We start from the raw sequence: 12905 nt of genomic DNA, 5'->3' as shown, positions 1-12905 counted from the left end.
AAATGCCCAAGCCCTGAAATCGCGGGAAGGGTATCACAGCCATATTCCCCACCCCATGCCACGTGGCTGTGTTTACTCCATGTGTCCTTGTAGAGGTAGGCAAGGGATGACGTACAGATGGTTGAGTTGCATCTCCTTAAGTGAAGGGTTTTGTTTTGTTTGCTTTCAGAGACAGCGATGAAATACTGACATTAATGGCATTTCCAGTACTGAAAATCCAGTTGTATTTTTTCTTTACTTATGATGTGTCTTCTGGCCATTCGGAGAGGCTGGTGGCATTTTTTGAGGTTGTAACTTCAGTTGGGTTTCTACCATATGGGCTTTTTTCTTCCTTATTTAAGTGTGGAAATTTCTTATATGAAGTGTATGTTTTGGTTCATTGGTGTATTGGCAGGAGAATTTGACACTGAGGCTTAATGCTACTAATATGTGAAGTGAGGAGTAAACACAGACACTAAAAGACCCTTTCGAGAATTTTAGGCGGAGTCACTACTTAAATGATGTTGTAAGTGCAAAGTTCAGGGAAACTCTATGATTAAGTAATTTACTGTCGATGTAATTTTGCAAGTATTATTTTTACATACCTGCTGTGGTTATTAGTGGCATGTATTTACTGTTGAAACTGAAAGAAACTTAAGCAGCGCGCTCTTCCCCCGTATTTCTGCTTTTGGTGGCACTGAGTACCTGCTTGCCGTTGGTCCCGACACTGCCAGGCAGGATGCCCCAGGGAGAGGGCAGAGGATTTGGGCACAGGAGAGCTGCAAGGTACAAGTGATGGGCTGTGGTACCTCGGCCGCCCCTCCAAATTGTTCTCTGTCACTTCTGTTTGGTCAATGAACAATTTTGGGGAAAGGACTTTTTCCCGTTTAGTATCTTTATGACACGTGTCAGGAAAAAAAAAAAAAGACCTAAATATCTGCTGGGAAAGCCAACTGCTGTAATGCAAATAATAGATAATCACATGCAGTTAATCAATTTTCTCTTTTGTGTTGTTTTTCACACAGAGCGATGAGGCAAGAGAGAAGTTTTTAAAAACAGAAAAATGTGATTGCGAAAACATCCTTGTTGGCAGGAGGACTCAGTGGATTCAGGTAATAATGTGACACTGCTTTTTATTATGCTTTAAAAACTGGCTGGGTTTCAAGCTGACAGTGGCCCTTTGTCAGGGACTGAGGAGTAGAGGAAGGTGACAAGGTATAACAAGACCCAGTGGCTGGCTGTTAAATTAATTCAGACCAGGCGAGAGGGTGTGAGTGTTCCCGCAGCATGGGTGATTGCTGAATAGGACGATGTTGCTGGGGCTGCGGTAGCTTCCTTCCTTATGTCAGGCTGTTAAATCTTGAGGCTGTTCTTTTTTGTGGGGTTTTTTATGGGTATTTTTTTACCCTAAGAGATTCTCTAATTCAACCTCTTACAGCTGCGTCGATGTAGGCGGGGAAGCTCCATGCCTGTTTTATGGAAGAAGGTCAAATGATTAGCTGTCCCTTCAGACTGTACAACTCTGAATCTATAAATATTTCCTTTGAATTCCCCCCTTTAAAAGATTTCTGGATCAGAGATCATTATCTGCTAAAAGACCCAGACCTAGACCTTTACTGCTTTAGAAGTCTACCGGTGGTTGTTTTCTGTGTGTGAATGAAGACAATTTCTTGTTGCATGGCTGTAGGAAACCTAATTTGTGATGTTTAAGCATGCTACTAATATGTTTGCAACAATCGTATCTTAAAATAATGGACTTCAGCATATTTAGATCCTATTTTGTAGGAAATGTAAGTTGCTAGCTAAAATGCATCTCTCATGTTTTTAATAATTTTAATTATTTTCCTCACTGAGGAGGAGGGGAAGATGAAGGGGGGGAGTCTACAGTGGTAATTGCATTCCACGTTCATAATTGGGGCCAGATCCTACCCTCAGACTTCTTAGGCAATCCCAGTGAAGTCATCAGGCTTTTCACAAGCATACGGGTTTTCCCCATGTGTATTTGATTCCAGGATAAGGGCCTACAGCGTGCTTTTTCATGCACCAATTTCTCACACGTGTGAGGAGATTCGAAAAACATGCATCTCTTTCAATGTAGCCTCTTGGTTTCCAGTGCTGATTGGAGAGGTTCTGCAGTATTTCATCAAGAAGCAGATCAGCAGAGCTAGTTGCCTTAGACTGAGCTGTTTTTAACCGGCGAGTCCTTTGCGTTTTCTTTGTTAGGTGCTAGGTGGGAAAAACGCAGTTGTGGCTTTGCATTGCTATATTCATGACCAAGAAGGACATTTAAATAGTATGTGAATGGGAGCGGATTTGATATTTCCTAGAGCTAGCTTCTTTTTAATATTAATTGCATACTCCAGGAAGATAGTTGCTGTATCAACATTGGTATAATGACACATTATTAAAAAATCAATATCCAGTCATAGAAACGAGTCCTGGTGTAAGCAGTTAGATGCTTACAGCTGCGATTTGTATGTATTTGCAAATGTAATGGGCTTTTTTTTCTTGTAGCACTGGTAACTTGGATAAACACTGTGTGATTCATTGCAGAATATAAACTTATTTTAAAGGAGCAAGTGTGGGATTTGCTGAATATCCTATTGCTTGCATCCCTGAATACTTGCATTAGGTCGTGATTAATCTTAAATTGGCCAACCTGAGAGGAAAATTACTGCTGATCTCCCATAGGTGACTTCAGAAATAAACAGAAGGATGAAACTGCTTTAAAAACATAAATAGTAGTTAGAATTCATAAAATCATAAAGCAAACATATGGTACAAGGTCTTCTAAAATATAACACTTGAAAGCTTTTTTTATAGTTTCAGAAAGAGCTTGTTTAGTTATCACAGGAAAAGTAAATATTTTCATTCCTTTTTCTTCAGCTCTCTCTTATTCCATTCCTCTTTCTTTTTTTTTCTCCTCCTTTCCCCCCCCCAACTTTTTTCTCCCCCAGGATCTTCTTAATTTGGTGGGATGGGAGACCAACACCTGATGTGCCTAGAAAGCCCCGTTTGGGGGCAGGAGATTAACACTGCTAATTGTCCTCCTGTTGTTAGGTTCATTCTTGAAGTCCTTCTGCAGTGTGGGGATGGAGTTGATGTAATCCAAATTGAACGCTCCCTGTGCGCGTGTGTGCAAGAGTGAGATGTGATGGGCACTGCAGTGGCTCCTGGACTGGTCAAGAACACGCCTGTTTTTTAACGCGGTACCCCAAGCATCGACGTTGAGGGATGCAATGCCTGTGTGTGTGTGCAGGGGTGCGAGCTCACGGGGGTGGCACGCCTCAGCATCCCTGCTCTTCTGCCACATCCTCGGCGGGGCGGTTGCGGTCCCCAGAGCTTCAAGCATCGCGGTGGGGAGGCGAGGCTGCCGCTTGAAAGGGGGCGAAGGAGGAAGATGGGGAGCGGAGGAGTGGGGGGCCAGGCAGGGAGGGGGAGCTGGGGAGGAAGACGCGGCTCCGGAGGGAAATACTCTGTGCTTTGCAGTTGCTTGTGTGGATAGAAACCAGATGGTGCGCTGGAACACCCGCTCGCTCGGGCGGTGGCGGAGCCAAACATATGGTTAATGGTTAGGAGAAAGAGCTTTGCGAGCCAGGGCTTTGCTGACTGCCTCGCATTACAGATTGTTGCAGTGTGTCATTACATTGCCAAACTAAGTGCTTAATACCCGCTGCGGGCGCTGGGCAGGCGTTTGCAGGGAGGATGCTGAGGCTCCCCGGGCAGGGCGGGAGGCTGACATCACGTGCGTCCCCCCGCCACACCCCCCCACGCCCCCTTTCCCCACTGGAAATGCCGTAAATCTCCCCTTTTACGAGATCAAAACCTGCAGCAGGCAGTGTTCTCATTCTGCGTGTCTTTAATCCGTTTATTTCCAACAGCGTATGGTTGTTTTTGCCCTTTTTTTTCGCCTTTTTTTTCTCTTTTTTTTTTTGTGGGTCCCCGAGCAGCCAAGTTCACCTAGGCTGCAGCACCACGCTTGCATGCGCGGCATCCGAAGTTCCTGCTCTGGGAGCTTTGGGCGACACCAGGCCCATGTTATCTAAGGAACTGCTGAGCTCATTCATCTCCTTTTCACGGCCCGCTTCCTTTTATTTTTAGCCAAATCCGTCAGGCCTGACAGGCGGGTAATTTGAGCCAGAGAAAGGGCAAAGCTCCAGGTCCTTTCCACAAAGCAATTCTTCTCCTCCCTCCTGGGAAGGCTCCAAACTTGGCCTGCTCCAGGCAGATGGATTTGTTGAGTCATGTGAGATCATTTACACAGAAACACAGTGAGGCAGTGAAAAGGAAAAAAAAAAAAAAAAGGGAAAGAAAAAAGAAAAAAAGGTGGGGGGGGGAAGGGGTGGGAGAGCGTGCGCTGCCGGGGCTGCTGCGAGCGTAGGAAATGTGCTGCGAGGCAGCTAGACAGAGGAATGCAGCAGATTCATTCTTGTATAAGGTAATGTCTCGTTTACAGTGCAGGGTGGAGCCAGCGCGGAGGAGAAATCACTCGAAAACAGATTACTCATTTAAAACAAAAATTCTCCTTAAAATAAATAATAATAATTAAAAAAACCCCAACAAACCAACCAACAAGCAAGCTGCGCGCACGGGCGCGCAACAAAGGCGGCGTTGTTGACAGCACCGGATTACAGTAGCGGTAAACTCCAGGCTGGGAGGTTGCTGGAAAATGAGTTTGCTCCGTGATGCAACCGGAGTTTGCTTTGTCTGGCCACCAGCGCGAGCGGGGCGGTGGGGACGCGGAGCCCGGCGGCGGCAGCAGCGCGCACTGCGCTTCGCTCCATCCAGGGCTGGTTCCAGGCGGTGGGGAGGGATGGAGGGAGCGATGCAGGATCCCCAGCAGGCAGGCTGCGCTGGGGCATCGTTAACAGCGAAAATGGGGGGGGGGGGGTGTGCATGGAGGGGGCGCAGGGGAGAGCCGCCTCTTGTTTGGGTTTTGAACTGGTTATGACATGATCTTCATTACATCAGGGAGTAAATTGCATTTATTCAGTTGAATGTTGATTTTGTTACCGTTTGCAGCCTAAGCTAACCCCAGCGTCTTGGTTTTGGTCTTTTTAAGTGGGTGGTAAGAGCGAACATCAAACTTAGGGCGGCTTAGATCTTGATGCATCCTGGAGAATTAGGTTGGGTTAATTTATGCAGTGTTCTAACGAGATGTGTTCAAACCTTTAAATAGACATGGACTGTATTTAAATACTGTTAATATAACTTCCTGTTACTCCGGATTTCTTAGCAAGGCAATATCTGAATATTGGTGTCCCGACAATGATTAAAAATCAGAGTAGGAGCAGAAACCGGAACTGGAAATTGGTGGAAAATGTGCAATCAAACAAGTCCAATGCAAAGCATATAATTAAATTCTCAGCTGCAGTTAAGGAACTCGTGGGAGCTTGTAAATGTGGGTTTGTATTTTAACTTGACCCTTTCCCCTGCTGAGCAGCATCTTCTGCAGACTCCACAGCGGTGTCCGCTGAGGTGCTTTCCTCTGGGGAGGGAAGGGTTTGTCTGGAGCCTGCCTCCCTCTGCTTGACCTTGTCTTCCCTTTTTTCTCCTCCTGCTTCTTTTTTACACTTTTGTCTGAAAGACGGCTGGCTTTCCCAGCCCGCTTGCCCTGCCGGGCTGTGCCACTGAGCACGTTTGGCATGGGGAGAGCCTTCACTTCTCGCGCTTAAGAGTTTTCTCACTTGGTGGAAACCTTTTTTCTTCTGTGTCTCTTGATCGGGCTGCCTTGTTAATTATGTTGAAGGAGCACTTGGCAGCACCCCGAGTCCTGGCTGGGGTCCGGCACTGCACAAACCCGCAACGGGGTCCCTGCCCGTCAGCTTACAGCTAGCTGATGTCCGGGGTGAGGGTCAGCAGGGGGATAAGAGTATAAGGATGAGAAGTATGGCCAGGCTTGGGACCTGGACCGTGCAATAAGCTGTGGCCGTAGCACGGCAGCTGTTAACAAGGAATGGCAGTAGATTGCTCTGAGATCCTCAGAAAGGTCCCAGAGACGGACAGCATTGTTATTTATTCTGTTTGCATAGTTACTGTAACTTTCTTTCCCCTCTTCCCCCAAATACCTAATTATCCTACATTTTCTGTTGCTGTGAGCAACATTTCCCGTAGTTACCCAGAGCTGCAATTCCAGTTAAATTCTCACTTTATAAAGCTAATCTCCCAGCAGTGGCTGTGGGATTTCCAAAAGAAAAGACGTTTGTGAGGAGCCAAAGTTTTTAAGGTTTTTGTCTTAGTGGACAATTTTGCATAACACCTCTGTTAACTATTCACATTTGTTATCAGTTGAGAGCTCAATAGCTTCATCTCTATTTATGGCACTTAGAAGACTTGTAGTTTTTTTAATTCCCCTGCAGAGTGCCCCACTCCGCCGTATCTCCTTTTTCCACTCCAAAGATGCCGCATGTGTCGCTTTTTGCGTCTTTGTCGGACAACCAGCTCAACTAGACAGGTTTCGGGAACTGTTCACGACCTATCAGGAAAATCAGCCTTGCTCTTCCTTCCCCCTCGTTCACGGCCGCTCAACTTCCTCCCTTTCTTCTAAACGTGTGTTGTCTATAAGATGCTATCAGCCCCGTAATTCTTTTATCTTGCTTCGCCTATCGTTTCCATTCTTCTGCTCCTACTGCCTCTTCCTCTATCTCACGATTAGACCAGAAATTTCTCTGCTGATGGCATCTTCTCTCCTCACACATACTGTGGCACTGCCTCCTTTGGGATCTGAGGAAGGATGAGTTTGGAGTTCGTACATGTTGTGTCACGTCCTGCGCTTGGCTTCAGTTTGCGCAGGTAGAGGGCATCGTCTATGGTAATTTTTCTCTCGTTGCCACCTTAAGCAACCAACTCTCTCTCCACCTAGGTTGGAGGATGAGCAGGAGGTCCTCAGTGCCTCCCTCACCCACCTCCTGCTGAGGTTGCTCTTCCCAAAGCGATGCAACCCGTAGCTGGGGGTTTGCTTGCTTTCTTCCAGGCATGATAGCACTATGTTTCCTTCCAAAGACCTTATTCTGTGCCCTAATTCTATAACCTTCCTCGATCTGAAGTTGTACCAAGGAGACATGCTCTGGGAGGGAGGTAACCCTCTACTTTTGAGCTCGAATTATCCTACTTGACAGGATCAGATAGCAATTCCCTCCCACAGAAACCCTGGGCAAAGTTTATGATTCTCAGCAGTGATATCTAAGATGAGCGGGGTGGTGACCTCCCCGTATCGCAAACGTTCGTTTATGGGACTTAGGAAATAACCTCAAAATAAAGAAGTCTCTAGCCTGACAGCTTCCCCCTTGCAGAAAATCATAGAAGTTATGGTGTAGTGGTGGCAATTTCCTCTTCTTCATGTAAGCCTCTACAGGGTATCCCGGGGGAGAGGCGAGATTTATTCTAAACAGATTAATCTAAATTTCCATGGAGCTTTTTAAGGCATTAAATTTATGTAAATTTTTCTTGTCCAGCAATGAACTGGTGCAGCGGTGAAGCACAGGACTGTTTGTAACGTATTTGGAAACCTGGCTGTTTTCTGGGTGCGGCCAAATCCCATTAACTGTGATTTCCCTGCTTCCTTTTTCCTCCTGTCGAGCCTTCCGGATAGCGGCTTCTCTTAACAGCTTGTTTGGAGAATCTGCTCTGAAAATCTCCCAGCCACTCCCCTCCTCTCAAAGAAAGGGAAACTCTGGGAGCAGCTTATCACCTGCTCATCGGCTGACTTCCATTTCTACTAGAAAGTCTCCGTCGGCCGTAGACCAAACAAACTTAAATCTCTTCCCTTCCATTTGGTTGAGCGCAGCAGAGGTAGAAGTCCTTTTGGAGATTAAACTTTGCCTGTTGGTTTAGGGAGACATCAATCCAGACAGGACAGTGTGTATAAAATTGGCTTCTTTAATTCCCTTAGAGCATCCTTAGGGATCCTTGAGAGTTGTCTGAGAGTTTCTAGAGAGGATTTGCAAGCACCCTCTGACACTGCCCTTGCAGTAGCAGATTTTTCAAATTTGTGTTAAAAAATACCAAGTTGTTTTAAGGCTCTGTTCACTCCATTAGCTTTTCACTTACGGTTCCAGTAGTGTTACTAACCGCTAACGTGATCCTTTAGTTTTTTGCCTTGATCCTGTTATAAATTAAATTGGTGTCGGCAAAAGCCGCTTCTGATCACATGCTGTAAAAAGATCTTTTTTTACCTGTTTGCAGCCTTTGTGCAATTAATGGGAACATACTGTTGCTCCTTGATAAATTCATTCATGTTTAATAGATATTTGTGGGCCATATTTGGCTTTAAGTGGATGTATCATGGCTCTTGAGGCATTTTGGTGGCTAAATAGCTGGGATTAGACACTCCGGTTACTCATGCCAGTTGTTTTCCTGTGTCCGTACCCAACTGTGTGTGTTACACAAATATTTTTAGTTATAGCCTTGTCAGTTTTGTTTAAGGAAAAGAGATGTCCTCATTTTTCAGAGATGTTTATCTGTGAATGAGTGGAATTATATTAATGTTTTTTTCTCAGTTGATCGAATTCTAAGTGCTGAGATGAAAGGCCCACTATTACTTGCAAAAGTAAGACTTGCTTTTGCAGGAGTAGAGCAATTTATCTTCTGTATCCACTTCTCTACTTGCAGCCTGTAAAGACCCTAGAGAGTCCTGCTAGTCAATGATTTCCTTACTGCAACCAGTGAAAAATCAGATTTAAAATGCATTTAACTGATGCTCAGTTCCCCATTTAATACCTCTTGATTACTATTGTCACAGCATAAATAAATACATTTGATAGCTTACTTGATAATGCAAATGTTGAATGTCTTTATCCTTCATCAGAATACTCCTTTTATCAAAGATACCTGCTGTCATGGAGCCCCAAGCTGTTGATTAGGTAAAAGGGAATGCCATATATGGGGAAAATAAACCAGCACCCGCAAGGTAGCTTCTTACTAGAAAATAATGAGATTTCTTTTAGCAACTTCAGCTTGTTGTTTTCTGTTTGAATACTTTCTCGAAATTAATAATAAAATACTAAAAAATAAAGTTGTCATGCCTTCTGGGAGGATGACATAAATAATTAACATGGGCTATCTGTCTACATGTTTTCGGGTGGATTGCTTATTGGCTTCCATGTAGTACCATGAATGGGTTTGAAGCCCCTGCAGTGGGCTTGGACTGTGCCGGACCAGCTCAGACTTGCTGCTGCCCTTCTCGATGCCATTCACTGTGATTAACGGTGTCTGGATGGCAGAATCCAGATGGTTATGACAAAATAATTGTCTTCTCCTTGGATGCGCCACTTGGGCACAAGCGTCAGTGAAGCCCCTTCTGCAGCCGGTGACGTTGGAGGCAGCGGGACCACATGCTGCTCCTGGGGAGGACATCTCACGTGGGTAGCACTGCACTGCCGAGGGTATGTGTGGCACAGCCAGCCTCGCTCAGCTGTGCTTCTTGAGAGCGAGAGGTTAAAAGGACAAGGGTAAACCACGGTCTGAAGCAGACTCTTGCATCTGGCGGGTCTGTTCTTGGGTGACGCTCATTTGGTTACGCAGCTCAAGTGCAGCGAGAGTTTCACGCCTGCTCACGGGCTGACAGTCACACGCCCAATGAAGTTATTTTTCTGCTGGGTTTTGCCCCTTGTGAGTGTTGTCATCGGAAATAACAGCAAATAAAGGGACGGAGGTTTATGGGGCATCATCGCCTGTTCACCGTTTAAAATAAATCTTCTGTGATTAATTCTCCATAGGGCAAAGGGGGAGAGGAGTTCGTGCCCTAAACTCTGGAGAATTTTTAGTATTTAACGCTAATTTTAACCCTGAAGCATCAGTGAGTTAAGTAGAGCTCAAAGTGCTGCATTTAGCCTTCATCAGGAAACGTTGGAGAGCATCGCTGGAGGAGTTGTGACAGCAGGGAGTTCCCACATGGACGCAGTGATACTTCTAGAAGAACCACAGGTTGGTATTTCCAAACAGAAGGGGAGACACACGCGAGCTGGTGACACATATTTTGATTTTTGGTACAGTAGGTGGCAGGAGAGACAAAGCGACAGCTTGGCTGAGGTAGCTGCTTGTCCATGTGCCGCAATAACAAATGAAGGCCGCACCACATCTACACCCAATACCCTGGAAAAAAAGTGACATTGTATTGCCAGGTGCTTTTGTGAGGTCTGTCATCTGGTATGATAAACACGAGGACATAAGAAGATGGGGACATTAGACACGTGTTGCAATGCCCGTGTTAAATGCAACACTGCCCGCTGTGTCTTGTGTTTCTACGATGTCTTCTGGTAGGCGTCAGGGACTAAAGGTTTCATGGCAGCCTAAGCCAGTCCCAGTTACGGCTGTTCATCTTCTTTCTCTCCCCACAGTGTCCTTGGCCAGGACTTCCCCCCGTTCCCTCTTGCACCTGCTTTGGTGTTTAAGAGCCTGTACCGTGAGCTGCTTGATGGGGTGAATCCAGCCAACAGCTAACTAAACTAAAGACGTGGTTGGATTTTAGGTAATTCAGCAGAACTATCTCACCTTGTGCTCGTGAAACTAGGGTTGAGGCAAAGGAGCAAGTGATAGGAAAAAGGGACTGATGGCTTCAGGCTGCAGTAGAGCTGCACCCTTGATCTACCACCCTATCAAACTGGATGGAAGAGGTGCCTCTTTAATGGATAGTGAAGTAGATGCTGGAGACTTTTCTAAGCCAACATCTGATATTCTTGGCCTTCTGATCTGCAGTGGGATAAGGTGACCTTAAAAGCCTGAAAAACATGTCCTTTCTAAGCATACAAGAGTCTTTCCTAATGGAGAAGCAAACTGAAGAAGTGAAATTAGTGGTGTTTTCCCTTCTGTCTCTTAGAAGTATGTCTCCTTTTTAAAGGTGGAAGGGATGTTCCTCATCGCGCTTCTGTTAAGATGAGCAGATGGTTTCCTTTCTTATTTATGGGAGTTTTGGCCTCCTGTCGCATGCAAGGACAAAATCTGCTCTATTGCACGTGTAACTTGAGCAGAGTCAATGAGGTTGTGTTTGTAAAACAGAGAAGGTGTTTTGGCTCAGGGTTTGTAACTGGAGAAAGGAAGCACTTTTGTCCATTGATTTATAGGGAATTAGTGTATGGCTAAAATCGTCCCACCCATTTGCTGTGCTTTTTTTCCAAGGATTGTTCTCTGAAGGACTTTTGGTCATGATGGAAACAGCTTCATTGTGTAGGCCTGCCGGGGGGCATTGAATTTGCCTTAGAGCCAAAAGGAGCGGACAGTATTTGATTCATACTTGTCAGAGGAACCTTTACTATACGTACCAGCTTCCAATAATGACTTTACTCCTCCTTTTATCTGTACTTGGACATAAACTTTGATTCTGGCATATCAAAACATGAAGTTGTATGATGGTCTAAATTCTGCATTTTCATTTGATGTGAAACCCTATTGAGCAACTCCTCTTCACTACTTATATTCTGCTTCTGTGCCCACTGGTTTAATAAGATTTTTGTCAGCATTTTTTCAATATATTAATGTTGGTTTTGTCATTGACTGAGAATTGAACTGGTGTTGAAGTTGTAAAACTGTCGGTGTGATGTAGTGGCAAGGACAAGACATCTCTTCAGGTACTTGCTCGGTTGTCTTTGCTGGAAAGCCTGACTGCCCCACAGATAGAGCCTGAGCACGTCTGGGCATCTGAAAGAGGATGAAATATCACCCTTGTACTGATGAGAAATGGAGGCAGGAACACAGTGATTTATTGAAGGTCATGGAGGAAATCAAAGGTTAGGATCTAGGTATCTTCCACCCCACCCCAGGAAGCTGAATGCTGTGATTTCTAGTATGATGAAGTTTGCTTCCTCTCCCCTGAGAAACGTGAGACTCTTCCTATTGCTAAAATACCTGTTCTGATCACAGGAAGCGTGGGCACACGTTTACAACTTGGAAATTAAGTTTAAGGCTCATTGCCACAAAAACTGGCACATTTAGAAAGTAGCTAGCTGTAGCTGTAGTGTGCAGTATTCCAAGGGGAAATGGTCTGAGGAGCACAACCAACAGTTAGTAGCTGCTCTGTTGTTGCTTTACACACAATTCAGAGAGTTTAGTAGCTGGACCAGAGGAGGGACCTGGGCATATGTCGAGTTTGAGCAGCTTTTGGGCTGCTCCATCCATGAAGCCATGCAGTCCCACACAAGGACAGGTCTTTTCTCATAGAAAAGCCATCTGTAAAGAATGGGACCTTGTTGGCCAAATTTTCCTTAAATAGACTGGTATCTTGCAGATACTGATACGTTGATATAAATTGTATGGCTGCAAATAGTTAATTGTTTCTGTAACCAGGCTTAACTGGAGTGCTCTGCTTGGTGAAGAGGATCGGGAAGGAGTTCCTATTATCTTAAAGCAGTAGCTGTCTGAGGCTAATTATGAAAAACATGCCAAGTTGAAATACTCATTTTTTTAATGAATTTCCATAAGCAGCTCATAGACAGGTTTATGCCATGCTGGAAGAAGTCTGACTGCACTTTAATGTAGATACCTGGATTGGTGATTAGGAAAAGATTGTTAAACAACTGGAATTTAAATACCGGTACGGCTTCATTGTAATAATTTCCCAAAGGCACATTGGTAATTCTGCTAAATAGACAGTTTAATAGACTTTAATAATGTGTACTTTGGAGACCCTATACACAAAGGAATTATGCATAAAACATTCATTATGGTAAACTGCTACCTTTGCACGTAACAAGGAATCTGTCGAAACAAAACCGGCATGTTGTGTGTGGCAACACATCGTTGGGTGTTAACAGGCAGAATCGCTGTCTCACATATCGCTTCACCTGTTTTGATCAAACTTGCAGCCCATATCGTTTTACCTAACAGTCAATGAATTATCTGAGCTAGACATTAGTTTATTTTCTGAGAAGTCCTTTGCCAGCAGGAGGGCTGGGGTGGTTCACAGGGCTTTGTTTTCCTTTGACATGCCCATT

At 44.9% G+C, this 12905-nt stretch overlaps 1 protein-coding gene across 5 annotated transcripts in view; it reads left to right on the top strand.

Annotated features, from left to right (window-relative positions):
* The window catches only part of BACH2 (BTB domain and CNC homolog 2), a 190592-nt gene that overhangs the window by 41424 nt on the left and 136263 nt on the right, over positions 1–12905 (top strand). For 3 of the 5 annotated variants that reach the window (XM_072855491.1, XM_072855486.1, XM_072855487.1), the window contains exon 2: positions 1005–1091. The gene's annotated coding sequence lies outside the window, so the exon portion shown is untranslated. Of the gene's footprint in view, positions 1–1004; positions 1092–4399; positions 4418–9257; positions 9904–12905 lie in introns of those variants that run through there. The other 2 variants (XM_072855489.1, XM_072855488.1) reach the window with 2 other exon arrangements.

The sequence above is a fragment of the Ciconia boyciana genome, chromosome 3 (assembly GCF_034638445.1).
Source record: "Ciconia boyciana chromosome 3, ASM3463844v1, whole genome shotgun sequence".
Classification (NCBI taxonomy): domain Eukaryota; kingdom Metazoa; phylum Chordata; class Aves; order Ciconiiformes; family Ciconiidae; genus Ciconia; species Ciconia boyciana.
Note: the sequence above shows the minus strand (reverse complement) of the source record. Positions and strands in the feature narration are given on the sequence as shown.